Source organism: Mastomys coucha, unplaced genomic scaffold (assembly GCF_008632895.1).
Source record: "Mastomys coucha isolate ucsf_1 unplaced genomic scaffold, UCSF_Mcou_1 pScaffold7, whole genome shotgun sequence".
NCBI classification, from domain to species: Eukaryota; Metazoa; Chordata; class Mammalia; order Rodentia; family Muridae; genus Mastomys; species Mastomys coucha.
Window position 1 is genome coordinate 49,005,741 of NW_022196913.1, and position 18,541 is coordinate 49,024,281.

The 18,541-nt window shown below is 42.9% G+C and overlaps 1 long non-coding RNA gene and 1 pseudogene across 1 annotated transcript in view; one reads left to right on the forward strand and one right to left on the reverse strand.

Moving 5' to 3' along the window:
* Positions 1-4,495: 4,495 nt before the first annotated feature.
* LOC116082190 overlaps positions 4,496-18,541 on the reverse strand; it is a 34,015-nt gene continuing 19,969 nt past the window's right edge. Inside the window, exon 4 of the long non-coding RNA XR_004115204.1 lies at positions 4,496-4,621. This is a non-coding gene — a long non-coding RNA (uncharacterized LOC116082190). The remainder of the gene's footprint in view (positions 4,622-18,541) is intronic.
* On the forward strand, positions 9,637-10,187 carry LOC116082189 (annotated as a pseudogene).

Here is an 18,541-nt window from a genome sequence, read left to right on the forward strand (position 1 = left end):
TAGAAAGCAGTGGAGATTTTGGACTAAGGCTCACACTATCGGTGGCTCGCTGATGCTCATGACATAGATAGCCTTCCAGTTTCACACACACATTCTCCCTCCTTCACCCGAACTTGAGGCTCGCTGCCACGCACTGGGTAGGATCACAACAGCAGCAGGAGAGAGAGAGAGAGGCAGGAGCTGAGCCTAACAAAGCCCTGAGACCATCACTGCAGCCTGGCTCTGCTGTGTGGTGTTCCCAAGCCCCCTGCATGGGCTCTAGACGGAGGAGAACTGAGTGACACCTTGTCTTAGGCTTCACGACAATCTGAAAAGGCAGAAACATGCTCTCCTGCTCAACCCAGGTGACAGTGGGGCAGCCTCTGCTCTGACCAAACAAATCCCCTCCTAGAAGCCCTCAGAAACATAAAGGGATCCAGCCAGACTTCTCCCTTTGTCAGTCCGCCATTGTGTAGCTTGTATTCTGGGAGAATGATGGCTAAGGCAGTTGTAGGACTTTCAATGCTTTAAACAAATGGGGGTTGTGTGGGAGGCACTAAACAAAAGGAACCCCAGACCTGTTTACTAGAGAGAAGGCTTAATTGGCTTCAGAGAAAGTGCAGGAAGTGTGTGCTTTGCTCTCATTTGTCAGGTCCTAGTGAAGAGCTCGAAGGGACAAAGATTCTGGCTCACCCTCCCCCCTACTGCCTCATTGTCTGGCCCCTCCCTCTCTTTTATAAGGAATTTGATGGAGGAAGACAAGTAAGTCATCAGACGGGGCCCTGCCATCAGCAATGTCAGTTATTGAGTCTAAGGTGCATTGTTTGGGCATTAAGAATTCAGAGGTCAAACCTCTGTTTACTATACCCAGGGCCCAGAACACTGCAGAGATTTCATATAAGGAGCTGAATTTTTGTTTAGAGCAACTGAATCTTTAAGAGACTTTTAAAAGGGGGAGTTTTATTTTAATCATGTGTATGCTTGTGTGTCTGGAGGGAGGGGTTGGGGGTGCATCTGAATGCCATTGCCCTCAAAGGCCAGAAGAGAGCGTGGGAGAGCCCCAGGAGCCGGAGAAACAGGTGGTTGAAAGCTGAATGACATAGGTGCTGGGAACTGAATGTGGGTTCCTCTGCAAGACCAGGCAGGACCCTCATAAGCTCTGAGCCACCTCTCCGGCCCCATGGGGTTATGTTGTATCATCACCTCAGTGCCTGTGTCTCTGGATTTAAGTTTGCCTAGATTACCTTTCGAGACTGTATACATGCTGCATGTTCATTCCCCCACCCCTAGAGACTTTTTGGTCACCCTGTGACTTATAAGGAGGGTTTGTGCATCTCATTCTGATGAGTCCTAATCTTGGTTGACCAGGGTAGTTGAGTGAACCATGTCATTAGTCACTGCATCTGAAAATGTGTCATCTGGAAACGCCACGGCTTCATGGACAACACATATTTTATTAGCGGACACTTGGAGAATACAGGGTCAATAGCTGGACAAGGCCTCTTTATGCCAACAAGAGATGTGGTGGACAGGACTGGGGATAAGGCTTGGTTCTTAGAGTACTTCTCTAGAATGTGTGAGGGCCTAGGGTTGATCTTTATCACCACATAAACTGAGTGTGGTGGGCAGTATTGGCGAGGTAGAAGCAGATGGATCAGGCTATCCTTGCTATTGAGGTTTGTAGTAACAATTCTGGAATTTGGGTTTTTTGTTTGTTTGTTTGTTTGTTTTTTAAGAATACAGAAATATTGGAAAAATATGTTTTCATTCTGATCCCAGGTGTGGGGATACGAGCTGCTTTGAACTGACCTTAGCGGCTGACTGTGACTTGCTTTGTGTGTGCTCTAATAGAGGCGTGATTTTGCCAGCTACAGATAGTTTTTTGGGATTGTGTGACATTTGGGATTCTGGGGACTTTTCAGAGGGTATATAAACACTAGAGCCTCAAGAGATGGGTGGGGTCAGTTGGTATCTTATTATTGTTGGTTGGTGCTTGTTCTTTGTTGTTTGTTGTTGCTCATGGTTTGTTTAAGTACTTGTGATGAAAGAAGAAACAACAAGAAGAAATAAGATATCCTGACACCAAGATCAAACTTGCCCCAAGAAACTCGAAGCCCCTAATCAGCAGGAAGTAGTCTAAAGAGAACATTGCCTCTTTTCTAACCCTGGACTTTATTCAGGAAGCCTTTCCTTTCTCCTCTATCATTTTTCTTTCTCTCTCTTATCTAGTGTTAAGGAGTTGAAAGGGTAGAAGAAAAGGGGTGGAGAAGGGTGGAAGGAAAAAGCACCCACAAAGTAGCAAAAAGACAGTTGCGGAGATCTCCCTGGGATGCCTGAGGTCCTGGACAGAGGGCTAGAGAGATAGATAGAGATAGAGATAGAGATAGAGATAGAGATAGAGATAGAGATAGAGATAGAGATAGATAGATAGATAGATAGATAGATAGATAGATATAGAGAGATAGGATAGATAGATAGATAGATAGATAGATAGATAGATAGATACCAGTATATGTATGAGGTTGATATCAATATAATAAGATATACTATTTCTCAGTAAACTCCTGTTACGAATATGCACTAAAAAAATAGAAGGCAACATAGTCATTTATTATCAGCATTATACATATGCATAATTATATATGCTACAGATTTACAGGACTATAGGACTAGCCATCCAACAGGTTTATTAACAGCAGCATCACCAGAAACATACATTGAATTATACTGTGATATCATAATCGCCATTCCACATTCCACAATGAGAAGCTTTCCGTCATCCATGTGCCTTGTTGTTGCCTGAATATCTTTCTGTAACATGCTACTATCATATACCACATTTATCAACTACACTATGAAACCAATTAGCAGGCTCACTTTGACGAGTTATCTCTAATGGATCTTCATAGCTAGCTGACCAGCAGCACAACCTATTACTCACCTGATCCTTGATGACCCCTCACCTTATCCTTGATGACCCCTTCGTAAAAGGTGGATAGACTAGCCAGGACCACAGTTGCTGAACCTACAAAGATCTTCCTTAGAAAGATATCGGAAGCTATAAGCATAGAAAGGCAAACTCTCACTATTTTTCCTTTACTTTTGAACCTTATTAGCTTAGGCTCAAGCTTTTGAAAGCACACTCTTGGAACAGCAGCAGACGTTGGGCTAAACAATGGCTGTCCACTGTTCTGTAAGAAAGCTAGGACTGTCTCCAAGATTAAGTCTGTTCTTATGGATTGAATCCTTGGCCCTGCCCTTCTTGGCCCTCAGTGTCATGCACACTAGTGAAGCTCTTTGTCCTAATCTGAATTTACTCACTGGAAGTGGAGCGCACCCCTCATCGTCCTATCACTTCACAACCACACATAACCACTACATAAACCTCATGGGGAAAAAATGTCCTCTACAAAATCATTTATTTTTAATTTTAAGAATGACTAATTCGCTCCCAAAGAATGTCAGAGATCCTTAGGGCTGTACAAAGATCCATCATTACCAACAATTGCTACTAAGGCTAGCCCCTATGTAAAATAGCATGCATATAAATGGGTTAATTTTGAACCAGCTCAGACTATTAAAGCTTGAATCTGCTGTGAGCCTTATCCCAAGGCAGTGCTCGGGAACACCACGGTAGCAAACACCTTGCCTATATGTATTCCTATTTGGTTGGTTCGGTTTATATCTTTGAATGTTTAAATAGGCAATAGGAATGCTAATTAAAATGCAATCATGCAGATAAATTATACCATGTTCCTAAAAGGTAAAATGAAAATCTTTTTGATTTCCAAATCTTTGCAATATCTAAGGCAAAAAGCACAGTGTGAACTAAACCTAAGGGAACCTTTCATGATTTTTGCATGTTTAAGATATTCATTCAGTATTCATCCCTGGGTTTCTCTGTTTGTTGTATACGAAATGCACTGTGTTAATTATGAGTCATTTCTTGTGAGAATCAGGACTCAGCATTTCTAGTACAAATGTTCATGATTCAGGCCATTGAATAATTTGTATTATCTGTGTTCTGCCTGTAAAACAGGGAATGTAATATATAACACAAAGCCAACTCCAGTGTAGGCACAAGGGAAGCTTCAAAAGCAGTGGTGGACCAACAGCCACCCATGGGGTCTTCATCAGACCTGTTGCTTTCCAGTCCATGGGCCACCTTCATGCCAGTAACACCAAACAAACATAAATGTCTTAGTGAGGGTTTCCACTGCTGTGAAAAGACACCATGACCAAAGCAATTCTTATGAAAGATAACATTTAATTGGGGCTGGCTTGCTGGTTCTGGGGTTTACTCCATTATCATCATGGCAGGAAGCATGGCAGCGTGCAGGCAGGAATGACACTGGAGGAGCTGAGAGTTCTACACCTTGTTCCAAAGGCAAATAGGAGAAGATTAGCTCCCAGGCAGCTAGGAGGAAGTTCTCTCAAAGCCCACCCTTATGTTGACACACTTCCTCCAACAAGAACACACTTCCCCCCCCTCAAAAAAAAATAATTATACCAACATCTAGCAGTTCTTTTGACCATCTGATGCTTAGTTTCTTATCAGGTAGGGTTGGTTTTGGCTCACAGTTTGAAGGATACAGTCCATCATGGCCAGCATGGTGACAGGAGCATGAGATAGATGATCACACTAAGAAAGAAGAGAGAGATGAGTACTAGTGGTGTTTCACTCACTTTCTCACTCTTTCCTTTTGTCCAGGCTGAGATACCTGCTCATAGGGTGATGCTGTACAAACTCAAGGTGATTCTTCCATCATCAGTTGTCCTAGGTTGCTATCTGTTATGGTGATAAAACTTTTTACCACAGCCAGCTAGGGAAGAAAAGGCATTGTTTGGCTTACAGGTTACAGCCCATCATTGATGGAATCAAAGGCAGGAACTCAAGGCCAAGAACTTAAAAAAGAACCCAGTGGATGAAAGCTACTTACCTTTCTTCTATGCCCCATGACTACCAGCCCAGCAGTAGTTCCGCTCACAGTGTTCTAGGCTTTCCTGTCATCAATAGTCATTCAAGAAAAACCATCCAAATCAGTCTGATGGAGGCAGTTCCTCAGTTGAGGTGTGTCAAGTGTACAACCAAGCCTAGCCATCACACTCAGTTAAACCTGAAACACACTCCTAGACATTCCCAGAGATGATACAAAATAAAGTCAATGGTGGCAATGAATCATTCCTCTACAACGAGACGTATTAAGTCACTAGGGTTTGGGGCTTGGGGTTGTGTTATCACTAGCACAACCAAACAAAGGTTTTAACCTTGGTCCTTCTGATTTAGCCTTGAGGGGATCTGGATTAAAGAAATGTGTTACCAGGCCTGATTAAGGAACTACTGTCTATTGAGGGAACATTGACAAATTGGGTTAACTTTAGAGAAACAGCAAATGGTTTGCATCCCACAAAATAGTGTGCATGCATCCATTCCACTGCTGATGTACATCTGTGCAGTTCAAGGTAAGGATCCCAAGGTCTTAGCAGCGTGAACAACCTATATGTCTTCATTGAGACCTTGTTTTAGATTAAACACAGAAAGCAATCATTTGTGTGTGTGTGTGTGCAAAGTGTGTGTGTGTGTGTGTGTGTGTGTGTGTGTTAGTCTTGCTTCAGTGTAAGGATATTTTGCTTTGTGTATCATTTACAGCTCAGGAAGTAATTAAAAAGTAGTAACCTGTCTTAGTTACTTTTTAATGCTGGGGAAAATGCCATAACCAGAACAACTTATAGACAAAAAGTGCTGATTTTGGTGTATGGTTCCAGGCTGATCAGAGTTCATCATGAGCAAACAGCCAGAGCAGGAAGTTGACAGCATCTCCATGGATACGCAGGAAGCAGGGAGAACAAACTGGCCGTGGGGTGAGACTACGAACTCTCAAAATCTGCTGCTCTTGACAAACTTCCACCAGGAAGGAGAGCCTCAAAGAGTACTACCAATTAAGGATCAAGGGTTTAAAAACCCGAGCTTATGAGGGACATATCTCATTCAAATGACCACATAACCCATTTTTTTTTTTTTTTGTTATCCCTGGAAGCATGAAACATTCTAAGAGCTCTTGTCTACTCTAAAAAAGCATGCGCTCAGACGACTGACTTTAAGGCATCAACTCAACCTTGTTTTTCCCAATGTTATAAAAATTTATATTACCATCCAATCATTTTTTCCTATTGCAATATTGGCATACACTCGGAGAAACCCAGCAATCTGGTTTCCATCATGACCTCAGCCAGAGGACTCAATAAACTTGACTCAGGTTCTCTGTTTACCTCATTCACTTGCCGGCCCCCTTCATTGAAATTCCACTTGGTTCAATGACCTCTCGGGTTTTCCCCTACTTTGCCTGCTGGTATTGTTCATCCATCAAGGTCCATGACCCTCCACTAGGGGCAGTTCATTTCCACAGTCCCTTTTGGGATTCCCAGTTCACATTTACATATAAAAAGGCAGTCACCAGCCTAACCAAAACTAGCTTCCATTGTCTGCTCTTCAAATGAGTCTAAATAGAATCTTAGCCATTGGAGCTGAAAGAGCCCTGAGAGATCTCCCAGCCATTCTTCTAACTTTATAAATAAGAGAACAGACCTATGGGATTCAGTGAGTTGACAGGAAAAAGAACCCAACCAGATTTTCTCTGAGTCCAATCCACAGGCCCGAGGAGGTGGTTGGAGCATCCTTCAGACTCAATGTATGTGAGATGGAGTCACGGCAGGCAATAAATGTAGTGCCTGGAGGAATGAGATCAGAGATCCCTCCCACAGAGGCTATCTTGATGGGCATGGACTCAGAAGTGAGAAAGATTTTAAGAAAGTGGCATTGGTAGAGATCTCTCCATTCACTGGGCAGGAGGCTTAGGAGGCCAACCTAATTCCCATTCTTCCAATAAACAGCTGCAAACTCTTAACAGCCCTGTGCCCCATTGGGCAAATGACAGACAGAACAATTGCCTTGAGATCCCCTTAGAGCACACTTTTGAGATTTTGTGTTTTCTTTTAAATTATTCTGTCTTCATCCTTATCACCTCTTCTCTTTGGAGTTTGTTGTTTGAGACAACCTATGTAGCCTCAAATTCAAGATCCTCCTGCCTCAGCTCTCCAAATACCAGAATCTAAGGTATAAAGCACCTACCCTGCCACCTTCCCTCTGATCTTAAATATACAAACCATCAGCCCTTGCTCAGGAGCCTTTCTTCCATGAGCATCCAGGTCTTATGTGGGAGGGTGGGGGGGATGTCTTTTTTGTCCTGAGTTTTAAGTCTCCTTGAGATTCTTTGAATATAAACATCATTTTAAAGCATTAATATGTTAGAGAAGGCCTCATGGTGTAACCTAGTAATCTCTGCTACTTGAGAAGCTGAGGCAAGAGGACTGGAAACTCAAGGCCTGCCTGAGCTCTAAAGCACAGAAAAGAACTGCTCAGGTAACTTAGCAAGACCTTCAAAAATGTTACGTATACACACACATATATATACATACATACATATATATGTGTGTGTATACACACACACACACACACATATATATATACATATATATATATGTATGTCAGTAATAGAGCACACATATATATATATACATATATATATATATATATATGTATGTCAGTAATAGAGTACTTTTTTACCATAAATAAAACCCTAGGTTCAATCCTCAACACATACACACACACACACACACACACACACACACACACACACACACACAGACACAAGATAGAAGAAAGCCAACCCAAGTGTCCATGGCCACTGTTCTGGTCTTGAGCAAATACCAAATCCCATTCCCCTCCTGGAATCCCCGAAAGCATATAGTTTTTAATTTGCTAAGGTCTATTATTTGCTCTATTTCTGTAGCAAGACCTTGAACTCTCAGCAAGTACAGGTTCCTGGGACAGCACCATGACAGCACTCTGGTTGTCCCTGCCACATCATGTAGTCCCAAACCACAGTGGCGTCCCCTTGAAGTGTTAACAGCAGGATCTCCAGCTTCAAGTCTGTGAGGTTACTTTAAAACACAAGTGTTCAACTGTTGCACATATTTAAAGAACGTCCATGGCCCCCAGAGCCTCTGGGCGTGAGAATACTGTTGAAAATACTGTTCAAAGGGGAGGCCTCGGCAGCTCTCACTGCTCTACTTGCTACTCATTAACACGCTTTAACCAGCGAGACAGAGAGAATCAACAAGGACCAACTATAAGAAACATATGATCCTTGTTCACACTTACATAAAATTGTGACAGTGCTGCTAGTAATTAGTCACCAGATCCTCTCTGCTTTGTTCTTTGGCATTAGTAATATGCCACATGAAGTTTTACACCAAATTAACATGACTCCCATTTGACTGTTTCAGAACACTTTTAAAATGTGCTGACTTCCTTTCTACAGGAAGAGATGTGTCAGGCTGAAGATGTGCTCTTGAATTGCTTGCTTCTGGCCTTGAGAACAGAGAGATCCCTTTCAGCCTGGCCCATAAAGATCCTGAATCCTACTGTCCTGGCTTAATGGCCTTTGGTGAAGGGGCTTGTCTAGCACTGATAGCAGATTATTTCATTACTCAAAGCTATATTGCCCTGCCTGGGGAACACAGCGAGACGGCTCAGCAGGTGAAGGCTACCCATCAAGCCTGAGTTTGATACCAAGAATCCACGTGAAGAAAAAGGAGAACTGACTCCTATACCTTGTCCTCTGACCTGCACATGTGTTCTGTGAAATGGGTGTGCTCGGGCAGGTACTCACACACCTAATGCTAAATAAGTGGTATTGTTGAACTTTATTAACACATTACTCTGTCAAATAATCATCTTAACAGATTATAGGGATGAAGGTAAATTCAGGCTCTAGCAAGGACGGCTGCATCACTGAGGCTCAGTTCCATTCCATGGTCAGCTTGAGGACAGAAACACGAGCTAGCATGTGTGGGATTAATGTTAAGCTGCTTTGTCATCAATGCTAAATCTGTTGATTCAGTTTTTGGTTTCCTGTCTGTACAAAGCCATGTGTGGTAGCACATGCCTATCACACCAGCACTTGAAAGAATGAGTGGAAAGATTACTACAGTTCAAGACCAACCTGAGATGCATGATGAGTTAGAAGAGATTGGGCCACATAACTGGAAAAAAGGAAGGAAGGAAGGAAGGAAGGAAGGAAGGAAGGAACGAAGGAAGGAAGGAAGGAAGAGAAAGAATGATTATCCATTGACACTCAAGCTCCTTATGATAGTGAATAGAGTGGTAAATATATAGATTACTTTCATTTTAAAGAAAGAAAAATACTTTGGAGATTTGTGAGGTTTACAGCAGGATCCTAAAATTAACTGCAAATTCTGGTCCCAGAGAGTTGATTTTTACATTAAGTAAAGGGGAAAACTGATTGTAGTGACCCATGCTTCTAATCTCAACACTCAGGTGGATAGAGAGTTCAGAGCCAGCCTGGACTACATAGTATGAACCTGTAAAACAAAGCCACAAACCCCCATCCACCTAAGCTTAATTCAGTTTACCTTACAAATGGCCCAGTAGACAAATATATACATAATATTTAGAGATTTTCCTTGTTTCCTCCTGATGTTATAACTAGAAGTTTGGATCTGAGGCTCTTATACCTTAGTATGTCTGTAGACTTTGGCCTTGGTTTTCTTTGTCTCCTCATCCCTCTCTGGACTTCCCACTGCTCCCTTGGCCTTCACTGCCCTGTGAACATGTTGGTGATTCCTTCCTTCATCATTGTCTTCCATATCATGTCCACAGCATTCCTGTTCATTTCTACCATTGGCAATGCCTGGTGGGTAGGAGACGACTTCTCAGCTGACCTCTGGAGAGTATGCACCAACAGCACAAACTGTACAGAGATCAATGACCTGAGTGGCACTAATGAGTTTGAAGGTTACTCTGTGATGCAGGCGGGGCAGGCCACCATGATTCTCTCCACCATCCTCTCCTGCATCTCTTTCTTCATCTTTCTGCTCCAGCTCTTCGCCTCAAGCAGGGAGAGAGATTCGTCCTGACGGTCCTCATCCAGCTCCTGTCCTGTCTGTGTGTCATGATCGGGGCTTCCATCTATACAGACCGGTGCCAAGACTGTCACCAACAGAACAGCAACCTCTATTGCCTACAGGAAGGCACCTACGGCTACTCTTTCATCCTGGCCTGGGAGGCCTTTGCCTTCACTTTTATCAGCGACCTTATGTACATGATCCTGAGGAAGCGCAAATAAGTGTCAGAAGCCTGGTCACTCTCTCACAGTGTGACATCCTTGGTCACATAACCATTTTGTATATAATCATTTTTTGTGTTTTTTTCTAGCAAACATATTGTTTTCTTTAAAAAAAAAAAAACAAAATTTCAAATTCAAAAATGTTTTCAAATTCATCTGAAACTCCCAGAACTTTGACAGTCAGTTTCTAACTGAAACGTGAGCACATCAGTTAGCTCTCTGCTGAGACATGCTGCATTGCTCTCTAAAGTTTTGTCATATGATCAAATATCTTTGATATTGTAAGTGCAGATCCTAGAATTATATTTAACCTTTTTCTTTTCTGTATTCCAATTTAATCAAATGATAAGTTACTATTGAAAAATAGAAATTGTCAGGCTGGAGAGATGGCTCCGCAGTTAAGAGCACTAACTGTTCTTCCAGAGGTCCTGAGTTCAATTTCCATCAACCACATCGTGGCTCACAGCCATCTGTAATGGGATCCATCCGATGCTCTCTTCTGGTGTGAAGACAGCTACAGTGTACTCATATACATAAAATATATAAATAAATCTTTTTTTAAGGAGAAAGAAAGAAAGAAAGAAAGAAAGAAAGAAAGAAAGAAAGAAAGAAAGAAAGAAAAAAAGATGGGCCAGGGGGGCTGCAGCACCAGTCGAGATTCAAGAGATTGAGCATTCAAGATTCGAGCATTCAACATTGAGGATTTGAGATTCGAGCCTCTACCCTCCTGACTGGTGCACCCGCAGCCCCCCGGGACTCAGGCCGGGCCCATGCAGCCTGAGAGTGCTCGGAGCCCAGGGGTGCTGCACCAGTCCAGAGGAGATGGCTGCTGTTTTAGACCTAGTGTGTTTTAGATGGCCTCAGATATACCTCGACTACTGAGCTGCCAGATTTTTCATTTCTCTTTTGCAATGATTGTAAAAGCCTCATGTCATTTTTGAGAAATACACTCAGATTCCACACTACTTGTGTTGAGTCTGTTTGTCACAGCCGAATCCCGTGCACACTTGGCCAGAGCCCATTGTCCCACGGTACAAAGGATCCCGTAAGAAACCTCAGTCTGCAGCAGAAAGAAAGAAAGAAGAAAGAAAAAGAAAATGAAAAAAAGTCCTCCTGATCCACCAACATAAAACCAAGTTTTTGAGGATTTTCTCCTCCTAAAGGGAAATTCCATTATTTCTATCACCATATTTACCAAGTTTTTCTCTGACTATGTGAAGACAATGTTACCTTAAAAGAGCCCCTCTGTAACTTGAGAAAGGCTTGGGGAGAAGTTACATTAGGAAATATCAAAAAAATTTAAATGCATGATCTTTATTCTTAATTCTATAGTCAAATAAATTGAATGAACCATCTGAGATACTATAAGAATGTAATCATGCATTTACTTGAGAGATATTCCTTAAATCTTTGTTGAAATAATGTATTCTAGATTCTAATAAGCCTTTAGAGGATTGGCAAACAGAAAGGAATTATAGGCTTGGACACAAATGTTTTTGGTTCTGCAAGTAATTATTTCACTTAAAATACTCAACACCCCATCCCCCTTCTGCAATGTAAGCTCTTCAATCCTTTCAGATAAAAGGCTTAACTGACCTGTTGGCTGTAGCCAGAATGACTGCATGTGTTCAATAATATCTTGGTTTCATCAACCACCCTACAATAGGCACATATGACAGTAAATCATCTTGGGGACTTCCTGAACCCCAGCCAAGTTGTAGACAATAAAAGATCCTGCTTGTAAAGTCAGCTATAAAAGTTAATTTCATACAGGTTCCCCAGAACACATGCTACGTTCAGTTCCAAACAGATGTGATCTTGGAAGAGCAATGGAAAATGGCATGAAGCAGTTTTGCTGACTTTCCATATCAAGAGATCCAAATACTTAGTGTTTTGTGTAACCTTTGGTCATGAACACATTGTAGCAGGTATGAAATGTAAATTCTTCGGGCCCAAGATACAGTCTTTCCCTTTCTTTCTTCACTAGAAAGATTATTCTTCTTTCAATTAGATTATTCACCATAGAGCCAAAAATATGAAGACTTAAAAAAGCTTCACAGGGCAAGATAAGTGCATATTCTATGGGCTGCTCTTTTAAATAAATCATTATGTTTTTAAAGGCAGGATCTTATATAGCCCAGGCTGTCCTTGGGCTCCCTACAGATCTGAGGATGTCCTTGAACCTCTGAGTTGTCTTCTCCTCCCACTACAGCAGTGGGAGGATTACAGGAGAGTCAAGGTTCTCTGCAGTGCTGAAGGATTGAACCCAAGACCTTGCTCATGTCATGCGAATACTCTACTCACTAAGCTATATCCACAGCCCAAGACTTTCTTGGAATAAAACTTTTCTACATTTTCTTATTTGGTTGTGGCTGTAGATGTGTTAGCAGGTAGCTGCAGAGACACCCAGCCTTTTCACTCACCCATAGACAGAAGAGGAGACAAAGAACTGAGGAACCATTAGCCATATGGGCCACGTAAGATTTGCTGACTGAAAATTTGACTATTTATCAAATACACAGTGTCACAAAGGCCACTATGAACTACCCTGCCAAGGCCCACTGTTCACTCTTATTCTTTCCTCAGATCACCCACAATTCTGAACTCAAAGCATGTTTCTCCCCATTTTAAACAATACCTAGGTTCCTGAGAAGCCATACACTTATAGAGCTTTGTGATTTGAGCCTTTCTCTGTGCACACTGCCTGAGGTTCTCATTGAGAGATCCCTGGAATTGAATTGCAATAATTATCATCCATCTCTGGCTTCTCTTCTGTTGCAATAGAGATTTTGGAAATGTTATAAAGACAGACCCTCTTCACAAGAGCTTTACCCCAACCCCTCACTGAGTTCCAGTTCAAAGCACAACTAGAGATGAAGACAATGCAGGACAGTAGGATGCCAGGGAAGATTGAGAGCATCATTAACATATTAACCATACACATAAAATCAATTAAGGCCCACCTAGGTATTAAGAAGTGCCAGGCCAAACAAATAGTAGCAGATGATATTGTGGTCCCTATTTATACCATTGCAGGTTCTACCAGCAAAACATATCACAACGTCAACTGATCCCCCCTTATTATTGTAAAGGTGAATTAGGACAAGCTCTCACATCTGTAGCTGAATCTTATCAGGAAACAAGTGCTATTGCTTGTATCTTTAATGTCTCTCAAAAGTGAATGGGCTAACAATTTGATCTCCAAGCTGTGGTGCTATTGGAGTTGGTCAAAATTGTTTAGAGTTAAACCCTAATTGGAGGAAGTTGGGTCACTGGAAATGTAACCATAAAGGGAATATTGAGATCACAGCATCTCTTTTCTCAGTCATTTACTTTCTGGCTCCCAAGATTATCCTGTCCGTTATCATATACTACGATATTACAGGCCTAAATCGACATAGACAAGTGATGCGGGGCTGACACCTTTCCTCCCTTTCAGTTGTATGTCTCCGGTATGTTGCCACAGCAACAGAAAGCTGACTAACACACAGAGGCCCAGTGACAATTAGGTAATTACTTTAGTCCAAACCCACTTCAATAGTAAAACCCCTTTGGATGAAGTAACTAATAAATAATATAAACTTATTCTTCACAGTTCTTTAGTGTGTGAGAAGTCTAAGGTGCCGGTGCCAAACGATTTGGATGTAGAAGAAGGGCCTACTGTGTCCTCATGCAGACTAGAAGGACAGAATGGGACAAATGTGTGCCCTCATAGCGTTTTATAAGGGTACTGATAACATTTTTGAGAATGAGGCATCACAGCCTCATCACCCCCCCAATAACTTCATCTAGTGACAATGTCACCTTAGGGTTTAAATTCCAAGAAGCATAAGCATTTAAAAGACAGCAGTGACAATCCCTGAAAAGCCACGATCCCAGAAGCATAGCCTTGGGATAGCAGGGCTAGTCATCAGCTACATCACCTACTGGGACCATGCCATGGAGAAGTCACACAGGACTCAGGACAAAGAGAGTCCTGCTATCATCTTAGTCAAAGACCAGCTGTGGTCTTGACAAGCCAGTCTGTACTTAACACCTCCCCCAAACCAATGCTTCTCATTCTCAAGAGCAAAGAAAGTAAACCAGGCAGGCTAGCTCATGTAACCCCAGCACGTAGGAGGTAAGATAGGAAGACTGCAAGTTTGTCAATACAAAATAAAACAAACTAGCTCTCTCACACACACACACACGTTCACACACAGGCACACGCAAGAGGAAGATAGACCAGAAATGAATTCCTAGGTCCATTCTCAATTTTACCTACTACATGAGGCCTCTGGGTACAGATGATAGGGAAAAACTGTATTTGTTGTCAGAACATGTCAGAGATGGACTTTGTCAGCTTTGCCAAACTTTACCAAAAGTATATTGAGCACCTTTTCTGGAAATAGGCCTATGTGAGCTGGGGGAAGTAGGTGAGTTGGGGGAGTGCTTGTCCAGCGTTCAGGAAGCATCATTTCCAGCTCAGCATGAAACCAGGCGATGGTCTGAATCTCTAACCCTTGCAATGGGAGGTGGAGCAGGAGGATTAGAACATCAAGGTCATCCTCTCTTATTTAAGGATTTAGAGGCCAGCCTGGAGCTACAGGACATTTTGTGAAAGGAAGGGATAGAGAAAAGCAAGGAGGCAGGGATGGGAGGAAAGAGAGAAAGAAGAAAGGAAAAATGGAGGGAGGGAAGAAAAGAGGGAGGGAAAAAAGGAGGAGGGAAGGAAGGGAATCTAATACATGTTTATCAAGTTATAACTGAGGTGAGCGCAGAGCCAGAGAGGGTATTTGTCTTCATAACAGGGTAAAATACAGGCCAGGCCAGAAAGAGTAAGAAGTCTGATCAGATTTCCCAGGTCCTGCAAAACTGTCAGTAAGTATCTTCTGGAACTGGCTCTTACATGATTGATTGGTTTTCTCAGAACCAAGTGCATGTGGTTTGGCTTAACCAACAAGGTTAGAAACCAAACACCTGGGTGGTAGCTAGCCTTAACCTTGCCAGAGGCTCTAAACCTATCGGGTTATCTACTCTGCACCAGCAGGAGTAGGTGCCAGGGACAGGACCAGTTCTCATCCTGTATGACTATTAGGGTCCTCCACTCACCTTATTTTGAAATTCAGAGTTCAGCAGGTCTGCATCAGCTCTGTCCAGTGTTAAAGATCCCAACTGTTTATAGTCTTTGGCTTTGAATAGTAGTGGGGTTGCTATCCAGACTCTACAACGAAAATGATTCCTTTGCCTCCCAAGTCCTGAAAACCCACAGGCCTATGCTGGAACACCAACAGCTCAGAGCCATTCCTCTACCAGCATCTTTTGTCATCAGACAGACTAATTTACAAGTGTTTAGAGCCAATTTGTTTTGTTTACTTGGTCTTTGGAGACAAACAAGATATTATTACATAAGATGTAAATTGGGTCTTGTGTGGCAGGAAGGTCTCAGATCTGTACTGTGGAGACTAAGGGAGACCAGCTCCCAGCACCCACACTGGAAGGTTCACAACCATCTATAACTCTAGCTGCACAGGATCTGAAACCTCTGGCCTGCTATGGGGACCTGGTCTCACGTGCACATACACACATGTCTTCATGTAGTTAAAAATAATATAAGGAAACCTTTTGAGTGTGTGCTTTTGGACGTGCAAGAGGCTTCAGAGGATAAAATTGCTAATTGGCATAAGGAAAAACCTGAGTTTGCCTCTCAGAACCCACATGCTGCAAGAAGAAAATGGACTCCCACAAGCTGCTTTCTGACCTCCACACACATGGCATGGCATGGACATCCGGACACACACAAATACATGTAAAGCATTTTTAAATGTACTATTCCATCCAAAACTACTGCATAAATCTTATGACTTGGAAAATAAAATAAACCCTGAAGACATGACCGAAGAATGATGCAAACATTTTAGAAAATTATTAGGCAGAATCCATCTTGGGAATTCCCGCCTTACTTCTCCTGGAGAATGTGAACAAATGCTTGTTCAGACAGACCAAAGCAAGGGTTCCTTCCATCTCCACCTTGGTGATCTGATACACTTATGGGGCTTACTTACAGGAACATGTGTGAAGAATTGCTGATGGAACTTGGGTAACCCCCAAAACAGCTGCATCACCACAAAGTCCCACCCCACCACACACAGTGACCTCATGGACGCTGCATTATAGAGTTCTTCTCAGTTAACCTTCCACTTCCTGTGCATTCCAGTGTTGCCCACCATTCTTTAGAGCTGCTGGGGGCAGGTGGGAGTACTGGCTGGCATCCCAGATCTTGGGTCCTGCCCTTCTTTTTCCTGGGGAGTGTCAACAGCTCCACAATCATTACGACAGACCCAGCTGCCATTGTATTAGTCTGCTTCCATCATGGCCTTAACTACTGCCTAGGGTTATCTCTACTCCATGATGATCATGGGTATACTCGGAAGAAAAAAAACATACAGTAGACATTTGTATAGTTTTATACAATTAGCAATTGGTCTTCAAAGTGCCAGGCCATTGAAAGTTGTTGAAGAGCAAACCGACACTGGAATATAACAAGCCACGATACAATCGGCCATCTGTGTGACACTGGAGAGCTGGCTAAGCACTTTCACACCTACCATGTAATACTTCCCCTAGCATGTCCACATTTATCACATATGTCCTGCCGTGACCTTTCTATCATTCCATAGATTAGTCACCGTAACCAAGATGGCCATAGGAGATTTATATCCCATTCCTCTGAAGAAAAATCTAAATCTCCACCATTATACCCAAACACATCTCAACAGTGTCTGCCCCTTTTACACTATGTATTGGAGATTCTAAGTTTAGGGCCAGCCAGTTGGCTCAGTGGGTTAAAGTGCTTGTGACAACCTGAGTTCTATCCCTGGATCACATGTAGAGGTGGAAAAAGAGAAGTAGCTCAACAAAGGTGACGTCTGACCTCTACATATACAGCTGTCCCTTGACCCCCAAATAATAATTTTTTTTTAAATTTAAAGAATCATAAATTTTAAAAAGTACCATGTTTCTGGAAGTGTTCATGAACTAATTTTTGATGGGCAAAGCATCATCTTCAAACTCAAAAACACTAGTAGTTCTCCTTGGGACTGCACAGTGTTGTGTCCTGCCCATGATAGGCTCAACAGAGGCTGGAGAGAAGGCTCAATGGCTATAAGCACATGCTGCTCTTACAAAGGACCAAAGTTTGGTTCCCAGCACCCAAGTCAGGCAGCTCACAGCAAAGCCATCTGCGTCTGCAGCTCCAGGGGATCCTGTGCCACTGTCGTTCTCAGGTACCTACACACGCGGGCACATATCCAGACGCACAGACAAACACACTCATATATTATTAAAAATAATAAAAACGAATCTTTTAAAGCATGGTGATATACTCAGCAACCAACCCTATTCCCTCAACTTAGTTCTCTGGGGCGAAAACTCCCCTACAGTTCACCTCTGTATTTCAGGAGATTCCATTATCTCACTACATCTGTCTCCAGTGTGCCTCTAAGGGAAGCGATGTCAAATTCTTGGTTTAGAGCTGCTGTGGGTGGCTGTAAGGTCACAAGTGGTTTTCTTAGAGTGTGCAGGAGTCACTTCTTACAAAGAAACCTATCACCTCGTAGGCCACCAGGAAATACCACTTAGGGCTTCCCTGTGTAAGCCCAGCAAGGGAAGGCCTGGCATGGCCTTGAAAGAACAAAGACAGAGAAGTTTCACCAGCAACTGGCAGCTGAATTGTATCCCCAGTTAGGACTGTGATCTTTAGTCACCCCTTGTTTTTCCCCAACTCCTAGATTCCTACCTGGCAAGTAATCATTAAAAGAATGTCTGATGGAAGGGGAGGAGGGGGAGGAGGGGGAAGAGGGAGAGGAGGGGGAAGGAGGGAGAAGGAGGGAGGCTGGAGAGAAGGAACTGAAGAAAGGAGCTGATAGGGCTTGAGCTTCTAACACTGCCTCCACAATTTCCCAGCAACCAGCTTTCAAAACCAGTCCCTCTGCCTTTCTCTCTAAGTCATCATATCAGTTTAGATCCTTCCGCATCACAAACAGGGGTATCTGCTACTAGCAGGGTCAGCCATCGTCACTGTGGAAGAAAGCTGCCATCTCCCTCTGGGTCTAAACCCCTCCAACTTCCTTCACACGTCCCACGAGCCTCCTTAGCCCAGGGACTGCCATCCTGTGAGAGGCCATCCAGCTTCCCTCTTCTGTCCTTCCTCCTCTGGAACCTGAGCCAGGCTGAACTCTCCACTTTCTGCTTTGCTCTGGAAGCCTAGGGATAGATGGACTGAGCAAACCAAACCTGCTCCCTCCAGGTGCTACGCCTTCCCTAGCATTTCCCCAACCTTCACCAAGTGGGTTCTGTTTCCGGTTTCTAGTAGA